General features: G+C 37.5%; 1 non-coding gene across 1 annotated transcript; it reads left to right on the top strand.

Annotated features, from left to right (window-relative positions):
* Positions 1-5,674: 5,674 nt before the first annotated feature.
* On the top strand, positions 5,675-5,779 carry LOC147498433 (small nucleolar RNA R71). The gene has a single exon (XR_015197309.1). It is a non-coding gene; the product is annotated as a small nucleolar RNA R71 (small nucleolar RNA).
* Positions 5,780-18,316: the final 12,537 nt, after the last annotated feature.

The following is an 18,316-nucleotide window of genomic DNA, read 5'->3' as shown; positions in this document are numbered from 1 at the left end:
CCCAAAACATGGCTCCTTAGCCCATGCACGAAAAAGTGGATCTGGTCTCCTCCATTTGTATGGAGAAGACTTAACTCTTAAGATAACCTAGATCTAGATTAGAAAATTAGGTTAGACTCCATTAATTAGTTAGAATAGCTTGTTTTAGATCTAGTTTTTACCTTCAATTAATTAGTGTTAGAAGAAAGTAGATTATTATTTAGAATCACTATTAGTTTTATAATAAAGTATTAGTTTTCATTTCAATTTAATTATTGATTAAATTCTTATTTAGCTTTAGTTGTTTTAAATTCATAAATTAGGTTGTCTTCATTTTGATTCTTAGACTATTGTTAAAATTAGATTTATAAAGTTTAAATTAGTTATTAAATTATGACTTATTATTATTGTTCTTGTGTTGGGAATGATAGTATAATGATATTAGGCTAAAACCTCCATTAGAGGAGGTTAAGGAAGTCATGTGAGGATGATTGCTTGTTAGAATAGTTGTTATTTAGAATAGAAATTTCACATCTCATTACTCTCACCATTGTTCCTTGTGTTTGATTAGTTGAATTCCATTTATGTCTTGATAGTTTAAGAGTGGAACGATTCCGTACTCTATATATTGCATGAATTCCATTTATGTCTTGATAGTTTAAGAGTGGAACGATTCCGTACTCTATATATTGCATGAATATATATATGTGAGAGTAGGAAATAAATAATTGATAAACCGTAAGAATAAGGTTAGAGTAATCTAGTTGAGTATTTACGGGTTATCAAATGGCGCTGCTGCCATCTTAATCTCGTTCAAGACAAGAATTCAATTGCTTAAATTCAAGGGGCAATCCCCCATTCTCTACCTACCCACCCTTTTAATTTTTCATTCTTATTTCTTGAATTTTTGGAACTGTTCACTGTTTTAGGCATAGGGGCTGCAGATTCACAGAGAAAAATACTGCAGTAAAGGTATTTGTAAATTTTGAAAAATTCTGAAAATTTACAGGCGTAATCTTTAAGGTGTTATTGATTTACTGTAATTTTTTCATATTTTTCCTAATTGTTTTACCTTGTGAACAAATACGATCTTTACAGTGCTGCATTTCAGTTTGCAAACCGTAAGTTCTTGAAAAACAGACAAGTAAGGTTACTTAGGCAGTTCCAAAAATTCTAAACTTTTTACAGGAGTATCTATCCTAAGTCAGGAGGTTTCAATAAAAATTTTACGAGTTTTTTATTTGTTTTAACCTCCTAACTAGAGGAGTGTTTCCAGTGTATTTCTGCAGTTTTGCAAACACTTAATTTCTGGAACAATAGCCAGCAAGGAGGGTTTGTAGAAGTCCAATTGCTCTAAACGTTTTACAGGAATATACATGGTCTTTCAGGAGTCTCCATTAAAATTTTGGAGATTTTTGTCTCTATTTTGATTGGTTAACCGTTCAGTTGTTTGAATTGTGTTCGAAAACTATTTCACAAACTTTGAAAGGCAGTAGAAGGACTTTCATAGCTCTAATTGATCTGAAATTTTACTAGCTACTTGATAGAAGTCTTAGCAAACTACTATAAAAATTTCAAATTTTTTGGAGCGCGCCTCGCACTCAACCGCCTGGACATTGTGTCAAGCACAAGCACGCCCCATGTTCAACCACCTGGACATTGTGCCAAGCACGAACGCGACCCGCGCCCTAGGTAGCCTATTTCCAAGCGCGCCCCGCATTCAACCACCTGGAACTTGAGTTAGACAGGAGCGCGACCTGCGCCCTCTTCTGGAGCAGCTCGATTTTCACAGGTCAGTCCAAATTTTCATTTCTTCAAGTTATTCAGTGTTTCTAACATCATACAAACACTGAGATCGTGTATACAAGACGCTATTCAAACGCGTAGCAAGGAGGCATTCAGGTACTCCTTCTTCCACTCCTCGCCACTTCTGTCAGAGGAGTTTTAATTCTAGTATAATCAGGCTTGTTTTTTGTAGACATAAATACCACACGCCTATTTAGAATTTCACACACTACACCTGCATCAATGGCTAAAGAACAAGAGACTCCTCTCTCTGATTTTTATAAAGCCCTAAACAATGGCCCTAAGTCGTACATCGTTCTTGCAGTCCTAGTGGGGGACTTTCGAATTCCCCCTAATATATTTAACTTGTTACCAATTTTTCATGGTTTAGACCACGAGAAACCTTACTAGCATATGCGTAGGATAGAGCAAGTTCTCACTACATTCCATCATCCTAGCATAAGTCCAGATCAAGTTAAACTTAGGGTGTTTCCTTTCACCCTAGCCGACAAGGCGGCGTCTTGGTTAACTACCCAAACGCCAAACTCTGTGGACTCATGGGCTCAACTTGTTCATTTGTTCATGGAACAGTTTTACCCACCACTAAAGACAGATGAAATGCTTCACAAGATTCATTTCTTCCGCCGGAATTCTCATGAATCCCTTTCAAAGGCCTGGAATCATTTCACTGATCTTCTCATTGAATGCCTACATCATAATCTTGCGAAAGACACGCTTGTTCGTGCTTTCTTCAAGGGGCTTTCACATCGTCATAAGGAGGTTCTAGATATCATAACTGGCGGTAGTTTTCTTAGTAAAGGAGCCTTGGAGGCTTATACATTCTTAGAAGATCAATCTAAGAGGAACAACAATTGGGGAGGTAACGACTCTTCCCGCTCCACTCCTTCTTTTGAGGTTAAACCTAATTCCGAGCTTACAACTCTTATCGATGCCGTCACTAAAGAGGTAGATGTCATCTCTGTTAAACAACAACCCACTCCTGTCATGAACATTAACTCTATTCGTTGTAATGTCTATTTTAGTCTTGACCATTCCAACTTCTATTGTCCTCTTGTCTATGCACAACCACCACCACAACCATCACACTTCAACTAGTTAACTCAACATCAAGGACAAGGGAACTTAGGTAACCAGAATAGAGATTTAGTGCCCATGACCCAGAACTATCAACATCAAGACATGAACGCTCAACAAGCCTTAATTCCAGTTCAACCATCTACAAAAGTAGTAGTAGTGACCTTGTTGAAAAACAAAATCAAATTATGCAACAAAACTCCAACTTGATGAAAGATCAGCATGATCAAAACTCTAATATGATGAAACAAATTATGCAAATGATGCAGTCTTTGTGCCAAAAGGTTATTGACATGTCTCCTAACCAAAATAATAACCAAACAGGCATGTTTCCAGGTCAAGGAGTGCCTAATCCTAAGTCAACAAACACCGCCTTTGAAATAAATAGTATTCACTGTAATGGTAATATAAACCAAGGGGACCTACAGGCAGTCACTACCCTTCGTTCAGGGAAAGTAGTTGATAATAAAGTAATTATGCCTGAAGACCACCAGCAAACAGAAGCTGAAAATGAAACCATACCAAATACTGTAATAGAAACTAAAGACCCTACAACTGTAGAAGTACCAGTTAAACCACAACCAAAAGGGAAAACCTTACAAGACCCAATAATAGAAATTGAAGACCCTACACCTGTAGAGGTTCCAATATGGACACCTAGATGGAAAACGGCTAGAGATAAAGCAAAGACTAATAATATTGCTAAATATAGAGATAAACCATCGTATCCCGAGAGACTAATTGTGTCTAAAAAGGACGAAAATTTTGATGAGATTAGGGAAGTGTTTAAAAATCTGACTATAAACCTACCTTTTCTAGATGCTATAAAAAGTCTACCTGGACACGCTAAATTTCTAAAATAGTTGTGCACCAAGAAGAGAAAAACTAACATACCCAATGAAGCCTTCTTAACTGAACAATATCCCTCTTTATCTTAACATAACGGAATTGTTAAGTACAAGGACCCTGGTCATCCTACTGTACAATGCACCTTAGGTGATACCTTCATAACAACTACTTTATTAGACCTGGGAGCGAGTGTTAACTTACTCCCTTTTTATTATATAAACAACTGGGTCTAACAAAACTTCAACCAACTAAAATGATTTTGCAGTTAGCCGATCGTTCTATTACGTATCCCAAGGGTGTAGTTGAAAACATTCTCGTTAAAGTGCAGGATTTTTACTATCCAGCCGACTTTGTTATTCTTGACACAGAAGCTGCTCATGATTCTATTCCCATCATCTTAGGGCGTCCTTTCTTGGCAACCGCCAATGCCCAAATCAATTGTCAGGATGGCTCAATGACTCTTTATTTTGGAAATCTTTCTGTGGAAGTTAACATGTTTAGACGAAAGCAGAGACAACTAGGTTTTCTTGTAAAAGGTGAAGTTAAGTCTATTGAGAGTTTTGTATATCACATTACTGCTTCCAACGATCTTGTCCCCACACTAGTAGATACCCCTCTTATGGAAGAAGACAAAGATCACAATTTTGACTCCTTGAACATAACTGAACTAGCAAAATAATTTTCCACCCAACCATCCGACCCTACAAGAGATGGACTAAACCTCACAATAGACGAGATAGATGAATTCCTCAAAGATGGAGATGAATACCATAATTATATGGATGCGAACAACCTAGATGAGGAATTCGACGAGTTTCTAAGAGCCTGTGATGATCCACCCTCTCAAGAACTACCTAAAGAGCCACCTGATACCTCTATATTTAGCATAAGGTTCAAAAGTATTATTAGTCTTTGCTTTATTGGTAGCCGTTTTCCATCTAGGTGTCCATATTGGAACCTCTACAGGTGTAGGACCATCAATTTCTATGGTGGTACTTAGTATGGTTGTACCTTTTGGTTGTGGTTGGATTGGAACTTCTACAGTTGTAGGGTCTCCAGTTTCTATGACAGTATTCGGTATGGTTTCATTTTCATCTTCCGTTTGCGGAAGATCTATAAGCATAGTCACTTTGTTATCAACTACTCTACCTGAACGAAGGGTAGTGACTGCATGTAGGTCCCCTGGGGTTATATTACTATTACACTGAATACTGTTTATTTCGAAGGCGGTGTTTGTTGACTTAGGATTAGGCACTGTTTGACCTGGAAACACGCCTGTTTGGTTATTATTTTGGTTAGGAGACATGTCAATAACCTTTTGGCACAAAGACTATATCATTTGCATTGTTTGTTGCATCATCTTAGAGTTATGATCATGCTGATTTTTCATTAAGTTGGAGTTTTGTTGCATAATTTCATTTTGTTTTTCCAACAAGGTCACTACTACTTCGTCTATAGATGGTTGAACTGGAATTAAGGCTTGTTGAGCGTTCATGTCTTGATGTTGATAGTTTTGGGTCATGGGCACTAAACCTCTATTCTGATTACTTAAGTTTCCTTGTCCTTGAGGTTGAGTTAACTGGTTGAACTTTGACGGTTGTGGTGGCGGTTGTGCATAGAAAAGAGGACAATAGAAGTTGAAATGCTCAAGACTAAAACAGACATTACAATTAGTAAAATTAATGTTCATGATTGGAGTGGGTTGTTGTTGAACAGAGAGGGCATCTACCTTTTTAGTGAGGGCATCGATAAGAGTTTTAAGCTCGAGATCAGGTTTAACCTCAAAAGAATAAAGAGTGGAGCGGGAAGAGTCATTACCTCCCCAATTGTTGTTTCTCTTAGATTGATCTTCTAAGAATTTATAAACCTCCAAGACTCCTTTACTAACCCCATTCATGATATCTAGAACCTCTTTATGATAATGCGGAAGCCCCTTGAAGAAGGCACGGACAAGCGTGTCTTTCGCAAGCTTATGATGCGGGCATTCAATGAGAAGATCAGTGAAACGATTCCAGGCCTCTTAAAAGGATTCATGAGGATTCTGGCAGAAGAAATGAATCTTTTGAAGCATTTCATCTGTCTTCAGTGGTGGGTAAAACTGTTCCATGAATAATTAAACAAGATTAGCCCATGAGTCTACAGAGTTTGGCGTTTGGGCAGTTAACCAAGACACCGCCTTGTCAGCTAGGTTGAATGGAAACACACTAAGTTTAACTTGATACGGACTTACGCTAGGATGATGGAATGTAGTGAGAACTTGTTCTATCCTACGCATGTGTTGATAAGGCTTCTCGTGGTATAAACCATGGAAAACTGGTAACAAGTTAAATATATTCGGGGGAATTTGAAAATCCCCTACTAGGTCTGCAAGAATGATGCATGACTTAGGGCCATTGTTTAGTGATTTATAAAAATCAGAGAGAGGAGTATTGGGTTCTTTAGCCATTGATGCAAGTGTAGTGTGTGAAATTCTAGATAGGCGTGTGGTATTGTGTTTACAAAAAACAAGCCTAAACTCCTCTGACTAAAGAAATGAAGAGTGGAAGGAGTACCTGAATGCCTCCTTGCTACACGTGTGAATAGCGTCTTGTATACGCAATCCCAGTGTATTTAAGAAGTTAGAAACACTGAATATATATATAAATATGAACAAAATGAGAGCCGGTGACTAACTTGTGAAAATTGGGCTTCCATCCGGGGGGCGGGCGCTCAAGTATATAGGGTAAACAAAAGCTGGTTTCAAGGTATCTTGTTGCAAAAATATTCCAGTAACACGAGGGCAGACCCGCTCAAATGATAGTTTTAAAAGGGCGTGAGCGTGTCCTAAAAAATTTGAAATTTTTATAGTAGTTTGCTAAGACGTCCAGTAAGTCTCCTGTAAAATTTCAAATCAATCAAACTTATGAAAGTTTTTCTACTGCCCTGCAAATTTTGTGAAACAGTTTTCGGACACAACACAAACAATCGAATGGTTAACCAATCAAAACAGAGCCAAAAATCGCCAAAATTTTACTAAGACTTTTGACAGATCATGCAGTTTCCAGTAAAAACTTTGGAGCAATTGGCGTTCTACAAACCCTCCTTATCGGCTGTTGTTCCATAAATTAAGTGTTGCCAAACTGCAGAAACACACTGAAAACAATCAACTAGCTAGATGGTCAAAACAAATCAAAAACTCTTAAAAAATTTTCTATAAACTCCTAACTTATGATAGATACTCCTGTCAAAATCTTAAAATTTTTAGACTTGCCTAAGTGACCTTACTCGTCAGTGTTTCCCGGAAATTATGATGTGAAAGCTGAAATACAGTAGTGTAAAGATGGTAATAGTTCACTAGGTAAAACAACTAGGAAAAATCTGAAGATATTTCAATAAATCAACAACACCTTATATATTATGCATGAAAATTTTCAAAATTTTTAGAAATTTAGAAATACCTTTACCGCAGTATTCTTCACTGTCATCCCGCAATCTTAAGGGCACGCGGGCGCGCTTTATGCAAGGCAAAAGGGAGGGCGGGCACGCTCGTAGTTTAAAACAGTGAATTTCAAGCTTGAACAGTAACAAAAATATGAAAAACGAGAATGAAAAATTAAAATGGTGGGTTGGTAGAGAATGGAGGATTGCCCCTTGGATTCAACCAATTGAATTCTTGTCCTTAATAAGTTTAAGATGGCAGCGACGCCATTTGATAATTACAAATTTATGTAAATTAACTATCTATGCATAAACACAAATAATCAATCAACAAAACAAGTGCTTAGATCAATATTCCTACTCTCAAATAATAATGAAATAATATAAAGAGTACGGATTCGTTCCACTCCTAAACTACCAAGACATAAATGAAATTCAACTAATCAAACACAAAGAAACAATGGTGAGAGTAATATTATGTTGAGAGATTTCTATTCTATGATTATACTACGAATTCAAATAAATCTAAATTAACTAAATTAATAGATTTGATGGAAGAGAAAGTTATAGAGAAAAGTAATCAATCCACCTAATGATTAGTTTCAAGCAAAAATAGAATTATTCATTGAAAAGATATCATCTTTAGGTTTTCACACAATGATCAAACCTAAAGTCTCAAACTTTATCATCCCTAGCAACAACCTATATCTCTATAGTCATTATTACTAGCATGTAGGATTATTACAACCAAGTCTCTCGACTTAATTACAACAATCCCTAGTTTAATTTACTATATGCTTATTTTGGAAGTCATACAATAAACCAAACTCATTGAAATATATACATAATTAAATAATTCTACTAAGTAATCTATTCTTCATTAGGCTTCATAATCACTCCCTCTAATTGGGGGATTAGCCTAATATCATTAGATTAATTAAACTAAAATAATGAAAGAAAGACATAATGTAAAGAAGAAGTAATTGAATTGAATTAACTAAAGCTTTTATTAAAAGGTTCTAATAGAGGCTACAAACTAAACTCATAAACTAAAACTAAACTAAAAAGGGAGAGAGAGAAAGAGAGATGGCTAAATTATTCTAACTTATAGAAGGGAGAGAGAGAAAACCCTAATTTAAAACTAAACTAAAGAGAGGAGTAGCCAAGTTTTGTTTAGCCTTAACCCTCTTTATATAAGAGAGGGTTAGGTCTACAATTTTGTGCATGGGCTTTTAGGCTAGGTTATGGACCTATAAATCAAGTTCATAATTCAATTGGTTAAATCCAAGACTTCCAATTCTGGTCGTGTTACTGTAGTATGCATTTTAACTAACTTATACTGCTCTGATCGAGTCAAGCCTAAACCATTGAAAAGAGCTTTCTCAGCCTGTCATTTTGATATAAAATGGGCCCAATTCTGAGGCCTGAGTCTAAAGATATAGCCTTTTGAAGTTCTGTTGACTTTTCTTCAGCTCTCTAATCCGGTTTGACTTTCACTTAACAGTGTTGACTTGGGCTTTTTAAGGGCTTTTCCTCCATTAAACTTAGGCTTTCTTCATGGAACTTCTTTAGCAATCACTTTAGCTCCTTTTAGCGCCTAATTAGTAACAAATTTGCATTTATTCAACTCCGAAGCCAGAAATACTCAAAAGCACGTAATTAGTGATAAACCTATATTATTAATAACATAATTGGCTAAATAGAAATACTATTAAAAGGTTTAAACTACAATTTTGGGCTCTTATCACTTTCGAATGGACTCGTCCTTGTCCCAATCAGAGCTGTAAAAGTATATGAAAAGGGTACTAAAGTAATTTTCAGCTGTTGTGGCCTCTTTAGACTTAACCTAATGGACTTTGGGCTCACATTAGAGGCCCAAAGTCCCCCTTTTTGGCCCATATATGAAAATGTAACCCTAACCCTCTCCTATATAAATAGGGTTAAGGCTAAACTTATTCTCTCCTTCCTCCCCATTAGTTTAGTTGTAATTAGGTTTCTCTCTCTCCCTCTTTAGTTAGGTTTAGTTAATTAGTTTAGTTTGTAGCCTCCATTAATTCCCCTTCAATAAAAAGCTTTAGTGTAATATTCAATTCTCTCTTTATATTATGTCTTTAGTTTATTGTTTAGTTAGTTTAAATCCAATGACACAAGGCTAAAACCTCTATTATAGGGGGTTAATGAAGCCACATGAGGATGATTAATTAGTAGTTTAGTTGTTGTTTTGCAATAGAGTTTCAAGTTTGATTCTTATGATTGTTTAGAAATAAAAATTATAAGAGTTGAACTAGAGTTTAGAGCCACCATCAAAGAGATTTGTGGTGGAGCTAAACTCTCATGCTAGTGAATCCATGATCCGAGACGACTTGGTATTCACTAGGGATCAACAAGCAATTCGATAACCAACCTAATGGTCGATTGAATTACGTGGTGGATTAATCATCTCTATATCTTTTTGTCATCCTTTAATCTACTATTTTAGCATTTTAAATTTACTGTTTTTATCATATTATATTATTACTCTCATTAGTTAATAGTTGTTTAGTCTAAATTCGTTACAAGTACGTACAAGCAAAAGTGGAGAACACGACTACTCCCTTTATTCTATGATGTTAAGAGTATTATAATAACTTGATATGCATGATTTAGTACTATTTTAAACACTATTTTTATATTCTTAAATTTCTATTGTCAGGTGTCGTTTGAGACAGAGCTCTCTGTTTTTTAATTGGAATGATCTGAATAGGTCGTTTGTTGGACAAAAAAAATTTAGAATTTCATTTTGTTTTTACAACACTTTCATATCCAAAAAACAAACAAATTCAACTTTCAGAACATCAAATTCATATACACTTTCAAATTCATTTCAAAATATCAAATTCCACTTCAAACCATCAAATTCCAATACATCAGATTGATTATCAATTTGGATTCCAATACATCAAACACATGAAATTCAATTCCAATACATCAAATTCCATTTCAAAATATATCAAATTCAAAAATACATAAATTACATCAAAATTGGAAGCCGCATTCAAAAATCAATTATGATAACTGTACCGCCCACCACTATACTTGCACCTAGTCAAGTTATACGCCTCCTCGAACGAGGCCCTTGCTTCTTCGGGAATATTATTCTCACCCAATTGCAGACCTCTCTCTAGCAAGTGACTCATTTCATCAATGACGTTGTTCTATCAAAATAAGAAAACAAAACAATTATTAATTACCATTTTAAAATAGCGTAACCAAAACACAATTAGAAAATCACAATACTCAAAATCGGTGCACAAGTGGGAAGTGTCTGCAGGGAGAAATGAATAGGAAGCCGCTCGGGATTTACCAATCGAATGTGAGAATGCCTCACATACCACTCCATGTAGTTTGGATGACACTCCCATGGATAAGTACAGATGGGTCCTCAACTGTTGGGTTGGATCACGTGATTATGCCATGACTCCCAATGTACAGGCCCAACAGTTGTCAATGTCCATTTCACTTCATACTCGCATCCGGCTACAATCCTAGTCGTGTAATTTGGTGTTGGAGGAGCTGCGGGTATAAACTGCACATAACCTAACCGACGATGACTTTGCAATGGCGTAAAATCCCTGGCGTCAAAAACATATCACTCCCTCAAAAAGGCAATGTCATCGACTGGGCGTGTAACTCTGACATTATCGTATGGACACCAATCAACCTTAAACGAAAATAAAATGTGTCATTGTAGACACCCCATTTTTGCACCCCAGGCATAATTCATTCACGATTATGCCTTGAATTAAATTTGATCATATAAGGTGATTTGCTTTCTAGAGTCTTCATTGCTACATCAAACTTCTTTCTTTTCATCTTCTTTTAGTGTCTTTAGACTCTCCTCATCATATTCTATCTATGGCTGAAGTTTCGTTGTTTTATGAGTTTTGAGCTGAAAATGACCAAAATGCCCCTATAACCCTTTGGAGCCCAAATCTCTTTTTTTTCCACTCTTTCTTTGGATGAGATTATTTCATATTTGAATTCCCCTTGAAAAATCCTTCGAAATGAGTACAAGCTTGCCTAGGTTCCTTTTGGATTTCAGAAACTCTAATTTTGCCCTATCCCGTTTCAGCCCATTGTGCGCACTGTTGAGTACAATGATTTTTTGGAGTAAGATTTCAACCCAAGGGTATTTTTAAGAGTTCATGGACCTTCCTAATGGATTAATTAACAATTTTTGTGAAGAAGATTTTGCCTAATTTTAACCCGGTCAAAGGGAATTTGCAGTATTGAAAATATGGTCAAATGGGCCTTTTTGTGGATTTTGGACTTGTGCTCGTGGGCTGTTGATCCAGCTCGAGTTGGACCTTTTCATTAGGTTTTCTAGCCCATTTTCAAGCCTCCAAAAACCTAGAAAACCTTCCTTAATTGTTTTATTTGATTTGATCCCTAAAATTAAGAATATTCTAGAAAATATGCCATTTTGGAGCCATGTTTGGAAACCCTGGATTATGGGCTCATTGAGGACGTGTAGGGATTGATTTTTTTCCCTAATCCATCTAAAAGATCCAAAGATCAAGGGCCAAGATCGCACCCCTTATCCTACCTCTTGAATCAAGGGCCAGATTTAGGAGGTGCAACCAAAAAGAGATCAAGCCATTGGATTTTTCTTCATCAATACTCAGCCATTGGATCAAACTCATTACCATATTTGAATCCACACCCTAAAGCTATAAATATGGGTCTCATTCACCCACAAAAAGACATCTAGAGCTAGGAATTCGGAGTTAATAATCTGGACCTAGCTATTCAGAGCTAATAGCCTAGTAGTTTTCTTTTCTTGAGTGTTCTTCTTTTTTTTCTTTTCTAGTTCATCATTCTAGAGTAGAATTTCTTTAGTTTAATCTAGAGTTGAAGGTAAAATTTCAACTTTGAGGTTTTTCTAATGAAGTTCTTCGTGTTCTTCGTCTTTAGCCTTCTTTTCCCCTCTTTCGATCTTGAGTAGAAGCTTCTTTTCACCAAAAGTTGTTTTTTTCTCAAATCACCTGTTTCAATCCAAAAATCATAGTTGTCAATTCCAAATCAAGTTTATCATCATCATTTATCAACAATCAATCAAGAACATCAATCAATCAATCTACAATCAAGTATGAGGCAACATTCCAAACAAGGTGACATCTTTTATTTTAATTAGTATTGCATATTAGGATTTTTTTTTTTAGTTTTATTATAGCATATAGTTATAATTTTTTTTTAATTTAGTGAAGATCATCCAACTTGGTAGATTAATGTTTCAAGCTTTCTTCGTTTGCCTATCTTAATACATTACACCTCAATAGAAGTAAGGCTGGTTGTACTAGGCGAGCGTGGGTGCCTAACACCTTCCCACATCATATCTTGACTCCCAAACCCAATAATCATCTAGTTTTGAAGGCTAGTCAATTGCACATCATATCTTTACTTAATTTTTCCTTAATAAAGTTAGTGGCGACTCTAAAATCAATTGCATAGACCTAGGTACACATTTTTGTGCGTACAGGTTTTTTGGCGACTCTGCTGGGGATATCCCTAGAGAGTCAGACTTACATTTTCGTTGAGGTGTTTCAGTTAAGATAGGAAAGAAGAAGGCTTATCCAGATGCTAGTTGGAACAGAAGGTCAAGGTTAAGGTTATCTCGTGTAACCATTAACTCACTGATTGAAATGGAGAATTTACCAGACAGTTCTTTTCAAGCGTTATCTCTGCCACCTATATCTTCATCACAAATGTCTATGCCACAAGGAAGTTCTCCACCAATACCTTCGGTTGAAGAGCAAATTTTATCAAGTAACACTCGAACTCCTCATACAAATGGCTCTAGTGAATCATCAACCCCTACCAATCAAGAGGAATTGATGGAGAAGGCGATGGAAAAGATGTTTCTCAAGATGATGTCAAAGTTTGCAATAACTCCAAGTCTGGGTCAACCACAACAACCAAGTATCGCACTACCCCCCATGGTTAGTCCTAACCCTACCATTCTAGCAACCTCATTACCCACTCCGTATGTTACACATAGATCAACCCAATTGCATGTTCCTATGCCAACCCATACTCCGTCCCAATTTTTTCCTCAGGATAACCCAACCTACATGCATCAACCATCCACTCATCAAACTTTTCAAAGCCCAAACCAGATTCCAACTACAACCATGATGTCCAAGCCATTCATGTTACCAACCCCAACCTATTTTCCACAAAACTCCACAACCACTGTTCTACACGAACCCCCAATACCAAGTGCAAAACCCAATCCAACCACCGGTTGACCCCGTAATGGAAGAGATTAAGAAATTGAAAGAAGCAATGACAAAGATGAAAGGTGAAGACTTGGACCTTGATAATCTGTGTCCATATCCACAGATCAGAGTACCACATGGATTCAAATTTCCAAAGATGGAGCAATATGAGGGAAACGGTTGTCCAAAGGCCCACATTCGTATGTATGCAAGTTATCTACAACCGATGGGAATCGGGCCAGAACTAATGGTTCAACTATTCCAGAGGAGTCTTAAGGGTGCAGCCCTTACTTGGTGGATGAATACTGAAACGCAAAAAATCAAAACTTGGCCTGAACTGGTAAACACTTTCGTAGCTCACTTCTCTTACAACACTGATATCCAAATGGGCCGAAGGCAACTTGAAGCTTTGAAGCAAGGTTTGAATGAAAGCTTTATCGAGTATATTACAAGATGGAGGACAAAAGCAGCCCAAATCATTGATAGGCCCATGGAGCACGGGAAAATTAGGATGGTTATGAAGAGTTTGAACTAAGAGTATGCGACCAGGCTAAGTGCTAGTTATCATCCGACATATCAAGCCTTAGTAGCCGCTGGATCACAAATTGAAGATGAGTTATTATCTGGCAATATTTCTCCCATCAGCTCAATGTCTATAGGATCTAACCCGCAGAAGAAGAAACCTCCCACTATAACGGTGAACAACAAAGAAGCCAATGTGGTTGCTACACAAGTTCAACCTCAGCCACATACGCAAATTCAGTCGGAGGTGGCAAACAACCCTTCTTCCAATAAAATTGTATATCCTCCAAGACAACAAGGATATCAAAATAGAGGGTTCCACAAGCCTCAGAGGCAGTTCACAGAGCTACCGTACCCATTGTCGGTCATTCTCAAGGCTTTGATCCAACAAAGCCTAGTTACACTATTGCAACCTAGGCCTCCTCCAAATCCGATTCCGTACTGGTATGATACTTCAAAACACTGTGATTTTCATCAATCTCCAGGACATCCTACAGAGAAGTGTGGTGCTCTTAAACATACGATCTAGGATTTGATTGATTCGGGAAGAATTAATGTTTCACATCTTGGCACTCCGACTGTGACAACAAATCCATTGTCATACCATAATGGGGGAGTTCACACATTAAAGCCGGTCAAGACTAAAGATCCAGCTTCTTTTATTACTCCTATCAAGAAAGAGTCCAGTGTTAGCACCACAAGGCCAGTCAATCTTCATGATGCAGTTAGAGAATGCATGGAGCAAACAAAGTCTAGAGGTATCCAATAAAATGAGGTGGTGGCACCATTTCTACATACTCCACAGATTCAAAAGTCGTTCAAGTTTACTAGAGAGCATCTGGAATCCTTTATGATGTAGAGGCCCATTACGAAATGGGTAGATCCTTTGAATACATCTCAATCCGCGACATCACAAGTTGGGTCAGAACTTCAAGGACCCGTGATTCACCAGAATCCAACTCAACAGTAGGTGATCCCAACTCCTATCACAATCCCCAAGGTCCAGTTTGTGCCAGCCAAGAGTCACGATACCGAGGAGGTTCTAGGGAAGAAGTTAATTGAGCCCGAGAAAAGTTAAGATGACTCAGCAATCTCACTACATCAATTGAAGCAATTAGAACCTAGTTTGGCAGAGGAATGTGTTGAAACTCACGGTTTGACAAGAGGAGGAATGATATACAAGCCACCACACTTACAGAAGGATCAAGTTTTGGCCCAACAGCCTGACCTGCCCACGGCTACTGAACCAGAGAAGCAGGATAGTAATGAAGTAATCCAACAATTGCAGAAAACCAAGTCCAACATTTCCATATGGGGTTTACTTATGGCATCACCTCAACATAGGCAAGCAGTTCTTCAAGCCTTGAACCAGGTTCACGTTCCAGCTTCTATCCAGCCGAATGATTTGGCACGTACAGTTGCTTCCCTTAGGAAGACAAACTCCATAACATTTTCTGATGATGATTTGACCGTAGATGGAATAACCCACACGAAAGCATTGACTATTACGGTGCATTGCAACAACCATAAGATGTCATTTGTACTGATTGACAACAGATCCAGTTTGAATATCTGCCCGGTCAATTCTGCGAAAGCCATTGGAGTCATGCCGGAAGACTTCACTTTCACTAAGGATATAGTCAGAGCAGTTCATGGGTTTGATAATCAGAGAAGAGAAGTCCTTGGTGAGTTCACAACTGACGTCCAAATAGGTTCAGTCACATTCTTGGCTATGGACATCGAGGCTAATTACAATTTCCTTTTGGGTAGACTATGGCTACACCAGGCCGGCGCAATTCCCTCTACACTTCACAGAAAGCTTAAGTTCTTATGGCAAGGGAAGATTATCTGTATCACTAGTGATTCGGATGATCTGGATTCTTTAGAAGAGTATAAGGTAATACCAATGATTGAAGGAAAGTGAAACTACACTGAGGAACCATTAGGGATTGTGGAGTTTAGAGCACCCGACAAGGAGAAGCTCCCTACCCCATTTTGCAATGGAAATCCCAAGACGACTCAGATGTTCCGTGAGCAGAACTATTTTCCAGGACTTAGATTAGGAAAAACCCAAAACGGCATCTTAGAACCGCTGTAGATTCCTAGTCAAGATGATCGAAAAGGGCTAGGCTATACTGAGGAGGTTGTGGAAGGACTGTTAGAATTGTTTATCAATTCTAGTGCCACGGTGAATTGTCTCAGATTGGCTCTACCTGATCTAGGGGCAAAGATTGATGCTATTATTGATTCTAACATGTTATGAAGCGAAGATGATGACCCAGATCCAAACTCGAAGTTCTTGTTTGAGCGGATATTAATTCCTATTCAGGATATCGCCAACTTAGGTTGGATCATGAGGCTAGACAGTTTAGTTGGATAAATGAGGTTGGATCGACATCCTCCTCGTCAGGTATGGACTATACTCCATCTTTTACTTTAGCCAGTTCCCCAGGGTTAGGATTTGACCCAGGAGACAAGACTATCACACCTTATCATGTCCAATTGGACCCTCAGACCATACTGATTTGGATGATCTGTTGAATATGGAATCTATTATTGACCCAGTTCCAATGGATGCTGAGAACATACCACTTTCTGACTCCCAAACGCAATATGAGATTTGGGAAAGGTTTTTAGAGACCTTAGATTGATGGAGACTATGATGATTGGGGAACGCAAGCCATTATTGATCCAATCCCCAGCCATCATATTGCTCCGGTTGGGCCACCGGATGAATCCAATAGGGCTCAAAGGCCGTGAAACTTTTTGTTCTAACTCTTTTTGTATATAGTTATATTTCAAAAATTCAAAAAAAATCAAATATTTCAAAAAATCCAAAAAAATCAAATATTTCCAAAATCCAAAAAAATCCTGATATTTCAAAAACCCAAAAAAAATTAAAAAAATCAAAAATACAAAAAATATCAAAAAAAGTTTCCAAAGTCCCACAGAATATGATTTACCCACTTGCCTTAATGCAAGATGATTGAATGACTTGTGCAGATTATTATGATCCCCTCCCCCCGACGATGAAGAAGGAATGGACAATGAAGCTGCTAAGTCCATTCTTTCTCATGAGCAGTCTAAGGATTGACAGACGTTAGTCATTGTGGAGACAAAGACCATCAACCTTGGCACCACAGATGAACCACATTATGTGCAGATTGGTATAACCTTGATCCCCTCTGAGCGTTAAAGCCTAATCAAATTACTGAAGGAATCCATAGAAGTATTGATCATATCTATGACAATCTATTGTCTTAAGGTGGTACATGATTTTCATTGTTCGTAGATGAGAGAATCACTCACCGAGAAGAAGAAATTGAGGAGGAAAAAAGTTTAGCGGTTATGTTTGAGAAGATTTTTCAAATGTCTAAGATCACCAACATTAACATCAGCATTCAACATTATGCATTTACCCTTGTGGAGAGGGCAAAGCTCCACAACATCATTTGATCAACTACCCTACTGAAGAAGGGGAATATTCTACATTCCATCAATCAATGGCTACTTAGCCAATCAACCAACTAGCTACCCTACCGGGGAGAGGGCAAACTCCATATTGCATCATTAGCGTCCATTGAAGACATGAGAGCTATCTATCAAAGAAGTCAGCTGACCCGAATCTGACTACATCAAAGAGCGGAATGCTAAGAGGAGTTCATCTATGACTAACATTCTTGAGAGCTGAGATATGAAGGAGGGCATTGATTTTCTACTGGGACTTGGATACCAATGGAGATAGATTGTTGCAAGTAAAGCTGAGCAAGCAGATCCAAGCTAGAGTGGAATCAATGAACCAGAAAGTTCAAACCCAATAGTGAACTTCACTATGAAGATTCTACATGGAAAATCCTACCAATGCCGACCAATTAAAGAGGTACTACTTTTTACCCAACTTTGTTTATTTTAAGACGAAGAGTATAGTGGAAATCTTAGAGAGACGATGGAACAGGCCATCTTTAATCGTTTTATTTTTAGCCTCATAAGCCCACCTAATATCATATGTTCCCGATTGAAGCTCATTTGAGCCTTAGCATATTCTTTTGTTTCCCACAATATAATCCCATATCTTTTAGGAAGCCTAATAAATCCTTAGCCTACCCATAGATTACCTATACCCACTCTTATAGAACTTGTCATAGTACAGGGGCATCATTACATCCATATTTGATCACGAACACAATCACTCCTATGTTATTTATCCCAAGAAGGTGTCGAAAAAAAAAAAAAAAAAAACGTCAGAACTCAAAATGCTTAGAGTTGTACAAAATAATCAACACCGGTCCAAAATGGAAAACCTAAACAAGGGGAAGTTTCATTTGAGATTTGGGATCCGTATCATCATCTCACTACTATCATTCCAATTACTCATTCCATTTATATGACAAGTTCTACTCCATAAATAATTT

The sequence above is a fragment of the Coptis chinensis genome, chromosome 5 (genome assembly GCF_015680905.1).
Source record: "Coptis chinensis isolate HL-2020 chromosome 5, ASM1568090v1, whole genome shotgun sequence".
Classification (NCBI taxonomy): Eukaryota; Viridiplantae; Streptophyta; class Magnoliopsida; order Ranunculales; family Ranunculaceae; genus Coptis; species Coptis chinensis.
Note: the sequence above shows the minus strand (reverse complement) of the source record. Positions and strands in the feature narration are given on the sequence as shown.